At 43.0% G+C, this 13,099-nt stretch overlaps 1 long non-coding RNA gene across 2 annotated transcripts; it reads left to right on the top strand.

The window, feature by feature from the left end:
* The first annotated feature begins 236 nt into the window (after positions 1 to 236).
* Positions 237 to 11,934, top strand: LOC135310495 (uncharacterized). 2 transcript variants are annotated; one of them, XR_010370576.1, is made up of 3 exons: positions 237 to 449; positions 531 to 710; positions 9,066 to 11,934. It is a non-coding gene; the product is annotated as an uncharacterized LOC135310495 (long non-coding RNA). The 2 variants fall into 2 exon arrangements; XR_010370575.1 differs by having other exon boundaries at positions 238 to 449; positions 531 to 665.
* The last annotated feature ends 1,165 nt before the right edge of the window (positions 11,935 to 13,099 follow it).

Below are 13,099 nucleotides of genomic sequence, written 5' to 3'. Positions count from 1 at the left end.
ATCCTCCTCCCCCCCTTCCCTCCCAACCCTCCTCCTCCCCCTCCTGCCCCCCCCTCCCGCGCGGCGGGGAGGCCTCCGCTCTCCAGCCGGGCGGGCGCACGCTGCATCTGTCCCGCGGGATGGCGCTTCTGTGGGAACGGAGGGGTCCCGGCAGCTCCGAGACTCGGCGCCTGGGCAGGAGCCGGGCCGCTAGTGGTCCCGAGCGGCCCGGCTCCGTGAGCCGCGGGGGAGCGGCGCTGCCGAGGCTGTTCGCCGCGTGCTCGGGGCGGCCGCGGGGCTCCGCAGGGCCTCGGCGGTGAGGGCGGCTGTGGGATGGCCTACGGGCCAGCGGCTCTCTCACCTGCTGGCGGCCGGGGCGCGGCGCACCTCTCGGCAGCCGCGCGTTCGCTGTTGTGCTGTGGCCTCTTGCACGGCGGCATGCGGTCAACAGTCTGCAGAGTGTCCGAATGGTAAATAATCTGTTCTTTTCCCTCAATATTACTTCCTTAGCCAAGACGCCACTTACACAGGCTCTTTCTGCTCGTTTTTAGAATAGTCGGAAATCTCGCAGAAAAGATGATACCGTTTCTCATAACATATGAGACCAACCTTCTCCCACGGAGGCGAGCAAACCAAACCTTTGGCAACACACCCTCGACTATGCGAGCTGACAGCGGTGAAATGTGGTTAGTGATCCAGATGCTGCGTCAGGGAGGGACGGATTTGTGAGGGTGAGAGATACGGATGTGTGTTTGTCAGCGTGCAGCATCGCAGAGCGGGGGCAGGTGTCAGCTTCGTTTCACTGGAGTGGCAGTCCATGGGACCAGAGTGCCCCTGTTAAATCGATGACTGAACCAACAGTTAGAACTTCCTTTTTCATGCTTAAATACCATCTATCGCTCTGTCTTACAGCCTAATTCCGGAGGAAAATAATAATCGGGGTGGTTTTTTAAAGTTTATTTCCACCCTTGTGTTTTTTTCCCTTTTTCATATCCATTTGTTTCTGACATCCCTTCTTTTCCTCCTACCTAATCTGTGAGTAAGAGCAATTTAAGAGTCAGTTAAGTAGGTTCAGAGCCCGCTAAAGAGGATGATCTTGGAGTCATTCAGAAGAGATTAAGTTCTTTTTTTAAAATGGCATACATCTACTTCAGCATGGATGAAAGTAAAACCTTACATATTCACTGGGAAAAGCACGTTCCTTTTCTTAGGTACACAAAGGATTAAGCAAATATATTGATGAGATGAGAACGTGCAAACAAAATACTTCTGAGATAAATTTCAGAAGAACTTACGTAAGTATCTTGAGTATTCTTGATAAATGAATATTTGTTAATATAGAGCAAGAAGTACTTGATGTTTTGTTTTGTATAGTGTCTTCCATCCAACTATATTCTGAAATAGCTCTAATTTCAGAATATATTTTGGTTTTTTAGAGTACATCTGTGTGAGATGTTAAGGGAATTGGGAGTCTCATCTTAGCACCTAACTAGACACAGAAAACTCAGATGGTTTTCTGTTCTTTAAAGATCTAGAAAGTAATTTTTCAGGTAAAAATCCAGAACACTGGAGCAAAACAGTATGCTGCGATTACTTCTGGAGGATGAAATGGTGTGTGTGTGTCAGAGATCCAAACAGCAGCGTGAAGCCCTATCTTGTCTACTTCATACATTTGGCAGTAATCTTGGAACTTTTCATGCCAATAGAACAACCACACTGAAAGAGACTAGAAAACCAAAAGCACTAACCTTGAAACAAATCCGTCTTTTACCCACTCACCCACACACATAAGCAGGTCTGAAATTCTGCCACTTAGAGGGACTGGCATAGATGTAATACGTGCTTTAAGAGAACAGATGCTGTACTGCATAACTTTATGACGTTATAATACATTGCCGCAACTTATGAGTAAAATAGAAGCCTCAAACTTATTAAAAATAAAACTTATTAGGTAAAATAGAACATTATGCAGTTACTTTTGCATATATCATTCTTGCTATCAACTCCCCGGTCATTTGACTGATTGTGCCCCCTTGTTTTATAAAATACTTCATAGTTGTTTCATGATTGTCACAGAGCATGCAAAACTCCAGAGTATTTGACAGCAGTCCATAGTCAAGGAACAGGATTTCCCAGATCACCGTATGGTTATTTCTTAATTACCGTACTGTCAAAAAGGATAACTCCACTTAGTTTGTATAATCACTCTGTACTGAGTGATTATACACTCTACACTGCAATAACTGTCTCAGTTCAGCTACTCGTTTCCCTCAGTTGAAGAAGAAAATGAAGTAATCGAACTGTATGTTTATGCGCACATACAAAGTTGGACACGTATAAATATATGTTTTAAACATGGATTGGCTAAGTGGCAGAAAGTCTAGGGATATCAAACTTTAAAATAGTGGATTTAAAAAGACAGCAAATGACTGGTTTTCTTCTCTCTTCCCTTTGTGGCCTTTGCACTTACACTATTAAACTCTCATCCCTCTTGGTGCAAAGGAGGTTTGATTACTGCCAAGGAAGTTTGACCCATACACATGAACATGTGTGTAACCATGTAGCTATTCTGGGAAGCCCCACAGCAGCGCAAACTGCACAAATAGTCTTCCTTAAAGCCCATGTTGGTTGCCTACTGTCAAGGTCACTATGATCTCACTGAGAGAACCTCTCTCAGAAAATACAGTTTCTGCCAGAGATGTCCTTCAGCAGGCTACTTCTACAAGTATACGTTGCAGTTTGTATAATGTTCTATTAATGTAGACCTATTTATCATCATATCAAGTCTGCAGTTATTGCACTCCCAATTTTTTTCTATAGGATGCACAATGCTATACACAATTTATACCAGCAGAAAGGACCAATGAATGTAAGCCATCTTCTTCAACAGCGTAAACTATCAGTAAACTTAGCAAAAGAGGTTTTTGCAGGTTAAAATTGCACATACATGGGAAGGTGGGCCAGTATAACTGTTAGTTGAGGACATGACCCCATCACATGTCACATGCCACAGTTTTGGAATGTGGTCGTAACCTAAGGTAGGTGGTAAGTGCCTTGGCTATGGTTACACAATAGGTTAATATCACCTCATGTTTTAGACAGCTACGTCTGCAGGATAGGCATGTACCTCTGCTATGACCAGCCTGGGCTCCTTGTATAGCTAGGACAGAGAACTGAGTACTAAAACTGGCAACGGCCAGCTCATCTTAAGTGGATGCCTAAAAGATATTGAACAAACTAGCACAGAAGTACCAGTTTCCTCATATCAGTGGCAGAGTAAGCTAGGTCCGAAGCAGATATCTCTATCACACATACATTCACTTAAGATGAATCTTGCATTGAATGTCTTGGTAGTTGATCACCCTCCTTTTCTCACCATCCTTCAGCAATATCACCCGTTTCTCTCTCTGCAGGGTTTCCTGGTTGTTGCAGTCTAGACCCATGATAAGGGAAGTATTTGTCAGCATTATATGTATTTGTTCAAACACAAAAAGAATGTGTTTTATCCATTAGATGAGCTCTCAGTTCACTTCCTCAGCCACAGACACTCCAACGGTCAGGCTTTGATCATGTACCTGCTTTCCAAAAGGGATTTTTTAATTTGGAGTGCAAGTATTTGAAGACTGCAAAGAAAACATGCACATATTTCAGTTACTGTCAGTGGCTATGGTAATGCTTGAAAATAATAGACCAGCAGTCCTGACAAGCTTTTTAGGCATGACTGTGCAAAGGCAGAACAGAATTCTTCAAAATATTTAGTTTTATGGAAAAAGGAAAATCACAGACTGCTTTTTTATCTGTAAGCATTATTCTCATGGCTTTTTCAGGCTTTTCTCCTCATTACAAATTTTTGTCTATCCAGTTCAAGAACGGAAACAAACATCTATGGACTACACAATTAAAAAGGCAACACTCGCCACAGCTAAGGCTTTAAACATTCAGAATATGTAGTATCATGAACAACCAAAGCTTCACTACGTACCCCATACATACTCCCATTTCCATTTTTAGCCCTATTGCACTTAGAAGAAGAAAGAAGAAAGTGGTTGTTTCCTAGGTCTGGGTTGCAACAGTGGGTCTGTTTCTAGAGGGACCTGGACAGGCTGGAGAAATGGGCCAGCAGGAATCTTGTGAAGTTTGACAAAGAGAAATGCAAAGTCCTGCACTGGATGAGGAATAACCACATGTATCAGGAGAGTCGGGTGCAACAAGATGGAAAGGAGCTCTGCAGAGAAGGACCTTGGGGTCCTGGTGGACAACATGTTGGACATGAAACAGCAATTGCACCCTTGCAGCAAAGATGTCCAACAGCATCCGGGGCAGTACTGGGAAGAGCATCACTAGCAGGTCAAGGGAGGTGGTCTTTCCTCTCTACCACGTAAATAATAATTTACATTCTATCTTCCTAGATTAAACAGGATAGTACTCTTGCAATCTGTGACTTGCACATCCTTCCTTATCATAGAATAATAGAATGGTTTGGTTGGAAGGGACCTTAAAGATCATCTAGTTACAACCCTCTGCCATGGGTAGGGACACCTTCCGCCGACTAGGTTGATCAAAGCCGCATCCAACCTAGCCTTGAACACTTCTATGGATGGGCCATCTGCAGCTTCTCTGGGCAACCCGTTCCAGTGTCTCACCACCATCATTAGTGAAGAATTTCTTATATCTAATATAAATCTACCCTCTTTCAGTTTAAAGACATTGCCCCTTGTAATGCCCTTGTAAAAAGTCCCTCTCCAGCTTTCTTGTAGGCCCACTTCAGCTACTGGAAGGCTGCCATAAGGTCTCCCCAGAGCCTTCTCTTCTCCAGACTTAACAACCCCAACTCTCTCAGCCTGTATTCGTAGCAGTGCTCCAGCCCTGTGATCATCTTTGTGGCCCTCCTCTGGACTTGCTCCAACAGGTCCATGTCCTTATGTCAGGGGCCCCAGAGCTGAACATGGTACTCCAGGTGGGGTCTCACCAGAGCAGAGCAGAGGGGGAGAATCACCTCCCTTGATCTGCTGGTCACACTTCTTTTGATGCAGTCCAGGATGCTCTTGGCTTTCTGGGCTGCGAGTGCACATTGCTGGGTGATGTTGAGCTTCTCATAAACCAACACCCCTAAGTCCTTCTCCTCAGGGCTGATCTCAATCTGTTCTCCACCCAGCCTGTATTTGTGCTTGGGATTCCCTCGACCCATGTGGAGGACCTTGCACCTTATACTTTAGTTAGTTCACCAGCAGACTCCTTAAAACTCAGAGGAAAAAGAGTTCTTATGATTAACACTGGCAAAATGTAGTTCTTAACATTAATTATAGGATTAGCCTACTTACTTTTGGATGGAAAGCTCCCAACAGCTTTCCAATCAATACTCAGCAGCAACATAAAAACTGACATGGATCAGAGCATGCTTCCATTAAAATCCATGGAATTTTTGTTATTGATGTGAAGCTAGCAGTTGCGTGTTGCATAGTTGCATGCTTTACAAAACAGAAATATCCCATCATGGAGTCATCATAGAATCATTTTGGTGGGAAAGACCCTTAGGATCATTGAGTCCAACTGTAAACCTAACACTACCAAGTTTGCCACTAAACCAGGACCCTAAGTGACACATCTACATGTCTTCTAAATACCTCCAGGGATGGTGACTCCACCACCTCTCTGGGCAGCCTGTTCCAATGCGTGACAACCCTTTCGGTAAAGAAATTTTTCCTAATATCCAATGTAAACCTCCCCTGGTGCAACTTGAGGCCAGTTCCTCTTGTCCTATCCCTTGTTACTTGGGAGAAGAGACTGACAGCCGCCTCACTACAACCTCCTTTCAGGTAGTTGTAGAGAGCGATAAGGTCTCCCCTCAGCCTCCTCTTCCCCAGACTAAACCCCAGCTCCCTCAGCTGTTCCTCATAAGACTTGTTCTCCAGACCCCTCACCAGGTTTGTTGCTTTTCTTTGGGCTGCGCTCCAGCACCTCAATGTCTTTCTTGTATTGAGGGGCCCAAAACAGAAGACAGTATTCGAGGTGTCAAGTTGAGGGGTACAATTGCTTCCCCAGTCCTGCTGGCCACACTATTGCTGACACAAGCCCAGATGCTGTTGGCCTTCTTGGCCAACTGGGCACACTGCTGGCTCATGTTCAGCCAGCACCCCCAGGGCCTTCTCTGCCGGCAGCTTTCCAGCCACCCTTCCCCAATCCAGTAGTGTTGCACAGGGTTGTTGTGACCCAAGTACAGGACCCATCACTGGGCCTTGTTGAATATCATACAATTGGCCTTGGCCCGTCGATCCGGCCTGTCCAGATCCCTCTGTAGAGCCTGAGCAGATCAACACTCCCGCCCAACTTGGTGTCATCTGGAGACTTGCTGAGGGTGCACTTGATCCCCTCATGCAGATCATTGATAAAGATACTAAAAAGCTGGCCCCAATGCTGAGCCCTGGGGAACGCCACTTGTGACCAGCCACCAACTGGATTTAACTCCATTCACCACAACTCTATGGGCTTGGCCGCCTGGCCAGTTTTTTACCCAGTGAGGAGTACGCCTGTCCAAGCCACGAGCAACCAGCTTCTCCAGGAGGATGCTGTGGGAAACGGTGTCAAAGGCTTTACTAAAGTCCAGGTAAACAACATCCACAGCCTTTCCCTCATCTGCTAAGTGGTTCATCATGTCATACATGGAGATTAGGTCAAGCAGGACCTTCACAGGCAGGATCATCACAGCTATGTGATCTGTTTCAGCCTTGAAACAAAGCAAATGCCTCAAATCTTGGGCCAAGCTTGCTCTGGTGCTTGAAGGTGTCATAACGGCTGTAGTGGAGCTGACCAAAAGGAAAGCGTGCTCAAGCTTCAGATAAATTTCTTAGTGGTAACTGCTGGCAAAGACACATTCAAAATTACATGCTGGGCTAAGAACTGGAGCAGCTGAAGTACCAGGATGCAGCCCTTGCCATTCCCTGCTGGAGCAGTGGTGATTACAAAAGACTAGACAAGCTCTCTGAAGCAGCTGTGGGTTGAAACACCACAGCAAGATTCCCCAGAGCTTGTCTGCCATACCCCACAGTCTAGATCACCACACTGGTAGAGTCTATTGGTTGTTATAAAATCCCTGAAACTCTTTCTGTAGGTGAGTTACATGGGAGACTGAGGTAACTGAAGGATCTTGCTGATTGCCTATGCAGATCCCTCAAGCATGCTCTGTTTGTTTTGTTATTCTTTCTTTTCCAAACTATTCTGTTTAGTTTCACTTCAGGAAACTGAAAAGTTTTTCCATTGCAACCCGGAGTTAAAATTATTCCTCTATATCTTATTCTTTACCTTTTGTTAGGATCCTGAAATGCAATATGCCATAGACTATAAGGCATTATTGTACAACTATTTTTTTTCTTGTTCCAAGATAGAGATCAAAAGGATATAAAACAAAGAAATAAACCAGGGACAAAGATGAAAAAGCTGAAGAGCAGCTGGAGACAAATCTCAACTGTTTGGGATCCCCAGAATTTGTTTTCAAACTGATTATCTTCATTCCATGCAACAATGTCAATCTAATGGTACAACAAAGTCAGTTTTTTTTAGGAAGTTCTCTCATTCAGATACCTTTGTTCCCCTGTTGGTTTTGCTATGACTGAAACCAAACACAGCTTCCTGGAACCTAGTAACTTAGCATTCTTTTAGATTCTTTCTACTCCTCCTCTCCTCTCACCTACACAAAGGAAGAGTAGAGGACATATCACTAGACTGAGAGATAAAGATAATTGTCTCCTTCCCAGGGGAATCTGTGTCAGGCCTCTTCCTGGCCACCAGACACCATGATCTCAATTTCCCTCTGTCTTTTCAGCACCCTTCCGGTTTGTTTTCCTTTTTTTTTGGTCTGATTTCTTATGGTAGTCATGAGGTTCCTGTAACGAATATGAAAATCAGATCCATGTTTCTGAACTGACCCTTCTCCAAACTGTACCAGTTGGAAGAAGGAAGCTCATTTCCTTCTTCCTAGTGTTAGAGGGGACTGGAAGGGCGGGGGCAGGTGACTGAACATCAGTAATCCTGTTTTCCATCCCTGTAATTCCCATACCTTGAACGTAGAGACTGAAGAAAGGGAAAGGTGGATATCTGGGGTCAATGTCTTAAAATGTTTTCTACACTTTTATGAAAATCAAAACTGTTGGAAAAAATATTCAAAATGCTTGGAAAAAACCCTCCCACCCCCAAATGTCATAGGGTTCACCAGTCCTGATAATAAGGTGGCTTTTTTCAGTGAAGACTAAATGTATGAATTCTAATACTCTAAGAAAAGAAGAGAGGGTCTACGCATATTTGTGTGTGTGTGCGTGCGTGCACTCACATGAAAACCTTGGTGGCTTTCAAGAATTTGGATGGCATCCAAAGATTTTATTATGGTCACTAGGCTGTCTTATCAATTGTGCTTGGGAGATTTTTAAAACCTCACATGAATATGGAAGCTCACTCCTTTAAAAGTCTTCTTTCCAGGCATGGAAAGCTGCCCTGCAATCCACTGTGGCACACAGGAAAACCTGCAGAGACTCCCGAATTAGAGAAATTCACGTCTGAGGCAGGGAACTGTCCCTTCAAGTTGTTTTGACTACGTGCGCTCACTATAGGAAACAAAAAATGTTTCCACTTTATAAGAACTTTCCTGAATTCTGCCCTGAAAATTGAATTCAAATACAGTAACAGGGAAATGATGGTTCAGCAAAGAGAGAACACAAAATGGCTTACTGGCCTGAAAAGTACTTGGATTAGCAGAGACTGACAGTCTTCTCTATTCGAGAAAATATATGCCACCTTCAGTCCAGTTACCAATGGATAGATGCTCACTCAGAAAAGCATAATCGTATTTGCCAGAAGTTTCAGCAGAAACAGCAGAGAACATATGAATATGGTCTTGCTTAGCACTTGCTAATCTCTCTCACACATCTAGAATGCAACTTCATAAGATACTTCCTTGGGCGGGGCTCCACTGGCAGGATGATAAATTCTGTATAATCATAATGAATGAAATACCTTGACTGTCTCAGATCCTGCCAAGCAATAGGTGGTATAATTTCTCTGTCATTATTCTAAGAAAATGCTATCATATTTTCCAGAGGTCTTAGCAGAGAAGTCAAAGATCCTGTGGATATACAGTACCTACGAATCTATACTTCAGCCTCCAATGTTGTGAGCATTTGGGCACACCAAAGAGACCACACTGGAAGGGGACAGAAGAAAGAAAAGGGACAAAACAAATGAGGCTACAGTGAAGTCTTTCTAAAAAGAGTGTTAGGGGAACCATTGCTTATCAGGCTAAACTTCTGAGGTATCTTGTGTTGAACTTAGGAATTCTGAGCAGAAATGCAGGTGACTATATCTGTAACTAAAGTGTAAAAACCAAATATGTCTTATACCAAGAGAAACCTGCAGTACAGCTGGTAGGCTGCACTTACCTGGCTAGTCTCTTTCCCATCCTAATGATTAGTCTGTGAGCTTTACATATATGCATGAAAGCAAGCATTTTTACACAGACCCCAATTATTTTATGTTTTTTTTCACGATAGATAGGAGCATGCTGAAACAGACTGTGGTTTTTGCATTGGCTGTGCTTAAAATTTATACGTAGTGTATGAAATGCTGTGTGGAAAGAAACTGTGACTAGCTAGGAGAAACCCATAATTGCTAAACCAGACGGTAGACTCCTGGTAAAAACGCTGCATCGGTGATGATATTGACATTGATGTCTCCAGAACACAGAACCCAGGGAGTCTTACCACTAACAATAATGTCAGAAGCATGAACTTTCAGAGGGCTGAAGAAGATGGCTGCTTGTTCCATGACATGTGTCGGAACTGGTGTTTTTGTGATGACTGGTGTTTCTGCCAACCTCGAGGTGCCTTCCTCCTCCTTTTCCGACATCTATATGGAAAATGGATCTGCAAGGCCCCAAGCATGCTACTGCTCGGTAGAGAGGCAGTATGTATGTCAGATGGGAAAGAACCATTAAATCATGTTGTTTCAGTGAGCTCAGTGAAACTGAGGCATTCCACTACCTTACTGACACAGAGTGCTATTCCCTGGAGATCTGCACAAGAAAGGGTATTTCTGCAAATCAGTTGTAGTAAACAGCTGACCTGGCACATTCACGCAAATCCACAGCATGAAGAGGAACCACAAAGATGGGCACAGATAGACAGCACAGACTGCGTTTGTCTGAAAGGCACATTTCTAGTATCATCAGACGGTGATTAAGGATCCTTCTCCACTGGGTTCTTGCCTGCAGGACCAATGAGATTTCCTAGACAGGTTACAAGCTTAACACAGACTATCTTAAAAGCAGCAAAGCAACCTACTGCATCTCCAGAACAGACGGAGATCGGAAGCATTTCCCCAAGCACGCTGAGAGGTGAGAGATAACATCTGTACTGACACATCTGTAGGCTATTTCCAGAAATATGACAGTGCCCCACATGTAAGGTAATAAAGAGAGTGATTATGCATTTAGATAACAGTATAAAACCAATGCAAAGTTTACCTTGTGCTTTGTCAGTGAAAGATGGAAGACATGTAAGCAATTTATAAGTGCTGCTTTTGAACGACTCAGTGTTGGTCTGTCAAGATAGATGCATGCCCTGTCAACCGTATATGTAACACCAGAGTGCCTCCCCTGGGAAAGTCACCTTCAGAGCATCTCTACAAACAAGATTGTGTGGTTAAGTCCAGCTAGGACTGAGGCAGAGGCATTGAGGGCTGGGCCAGCCACAGACAGTGAGAAGAGGTAAATTGCACTAGTCCTATTTTTGGCTCTACCAAGGAGATGCTTCAGCCTGGCCTATGTTCTCCAGCTGTGACACTAGGAGTTTTGGTTTTGTTTTTTTCTGGGACCATGCAATACCATTTTAGACTTAGCACAGCTTTCTAAAGCTGCTCCTGTAAGCAAAAGACTTGCTCTCCTTTACGTAATGTGGCCCTGGAAACAACGGAGAGGAAAATAACTGGGCATCCCAGAAAACATCACCTTTGCTTATGAATCCCATTTATCACATTGGTGAAGGAACGGTGTCTTTTCAGAAATTTTAAGCAATACTTTGACAAACCAGCTCCATTTAATCTCTACTCCAAGAGATCTGGGAGTAGTAAAGTAATTTTTCTTGTTGACTGAAGAGTTTCTTAAAATGTACCACAATATTAAAGAGACAGTTAATATTTTGACCCGTTATTATTTTCTTAATTTCCCTGTCGCAGCCTTCAGGATTCTCCCTTGTTCTTCCTACTAGTCCAGAAATCTGTGTACAAAGTGTATTACTTAATTTCAATTACAATGTTAATTACAGAAGACAAGTGGTTACTGAATCTTGCACCATAATTAATCAACCTGATATTTACTTACTACATTGTTCATTCTGGATTAAGCTGTAGCTGGACAAGCAGGGCAAGGAAAGGGAGTGACAGGAGCATTATCATGGCACACTGCCTCCCATTGGGAAAGTTCATCTTCCTTCTGAAAGAGACGCCTTCAGGGATCATGTAATTTGAATTCCCTGTGAATTTAGTGTCATCTTAGCTTGACCAGCTCTGGAAGAACATATTAACCTCCTCTTGTGATTTTCAGAGAACCATTCTAATTTAGCAAGTAATTAAGGGTCACATGTAGGATAAAGAGCTAGATAAGCTTGGATTACGCACAGGAAGCTTTGTTTCCAAGGCAACCCTAGCAGAGGGGGTGTTAATGCTGAGGTCAGTCAGTTAATGAACTGGGATGGTAACTGGCTGCAAAATGTATTAGAACTGGGGAAATGAAACTAACAATTGCATTACCATTTAATGATTTGATGATAGAAAACAAATGCCTACAAAGCTAGTTATCACTGAAAATACTGGAGACGAAGGTTACAGGCAGCGGGAGCATTCTGCTAAGTGAGGTCACGAGAAGTCCAAAACAATGACGCTTGACAAACTTCTTTTTTTTTTTTTTTTTTTTTTAAGCTAAAAGTACTTCAGTCATCATTCACGGATTTCATGGCTTCTCAGTGTGAAGCTGCAAATGTTTGTGTAAGCTGCCATTGGTAACACATGCACTCTGTGCTGGACATTCTTTTCTTCCCGCGCTTAGTCCTGACGGACTTACTACCTGTGTAACACTGTCAGAATGAAATCAGCCTGATGGATTTAGCACACTGGAAAAAAGCAAGACACTAGGCTTCCCAGAGCTCAGGATGTAACACACCCTTTCTTAGGGCTGTAGGCTCTGGGCACTAATCTCATGAAAGATCTGACAGGGCATTATGGACACAGCTAAAATGTCCAAGCAGCTCATACATAGCAAACGTAAGCTAATTTATTAAAACATGTTAATATTTTTAAAATGGAATCTTACATGGGGTGTGTGTGCGTGTTGCTGCACATCTCACAACTTTAATTTTGATACTTTATGAATCGTGTGCAGGCTCAGCCTCCATCCACTCTTCCTGATAATCAGCAGGCTTTGACAAATAAAGGTTGTGCTCCCACAACTCCATGACAACATATTGCTGGCACCAGAAAGAACTTTGATTTTCTTCCTACTATGTGTAAAAACTCCCAGATGCATGCCTCCAAACTACAATAACAAATTTCAGAACTAATCAAAGGAGGTGTAGCTCTCAATGTCTTATCCAGAAGTCATACCTGATTTTTCAGGGACTTGAATTTACCTCTAAGATGTCTGACTACCTGTAAGCCTGTAGAGCTTGCACAGATGGATGTAAATTTTTTATTTGTTTTCAGTACTTTTGATTAATCTTTCTCTGAAGATAGCTAAGCCAAGAGAGCAAAGACCCTATGTTACAAACATGGTGATAGACTGAGGGGAAGCAAAATGTTTTCAACTGGAGGTAATCAAAGCATTTCAAAACAGGATTTCTGTGGAAAAAGACATTGTGCTGTCAAAATTTAGTATTTTTTTAAGGTCATTTATTTCAGCTATGGTTTGGTTGATGGGAAGAATATTCTGACTTATTTCACTAGATGGCAAAACATCTTCTATCTTAGCACTGTAACATTTCAAAATAGGATATTTTGACTTTTGTATGCTTAATTTTGATACAATGTTATCTATATGTATAGAATTTTAATGTCATTTATTAACCAAAGAAACATTATAGAAATT

This window comes from Phalacrocorax carbo, chromosome Z (genome assembly GCF_963921805.1).
Source record: "Phalacrocorax carbo chromosome Z, bPhaCar2.1, whole genome shotgun sequence".
Lineage (NCBI taxonomy): Eukaryota > Metazoa > Chordata > Aves > Suliformes > Phalacrocoracidae > Phalacrocorax > Phalacrocorax carbo.
Note: the sequence above shows the minus strand (reverse complement) of the source record. Positions and strands in the feature narration are given on the sequence as shown.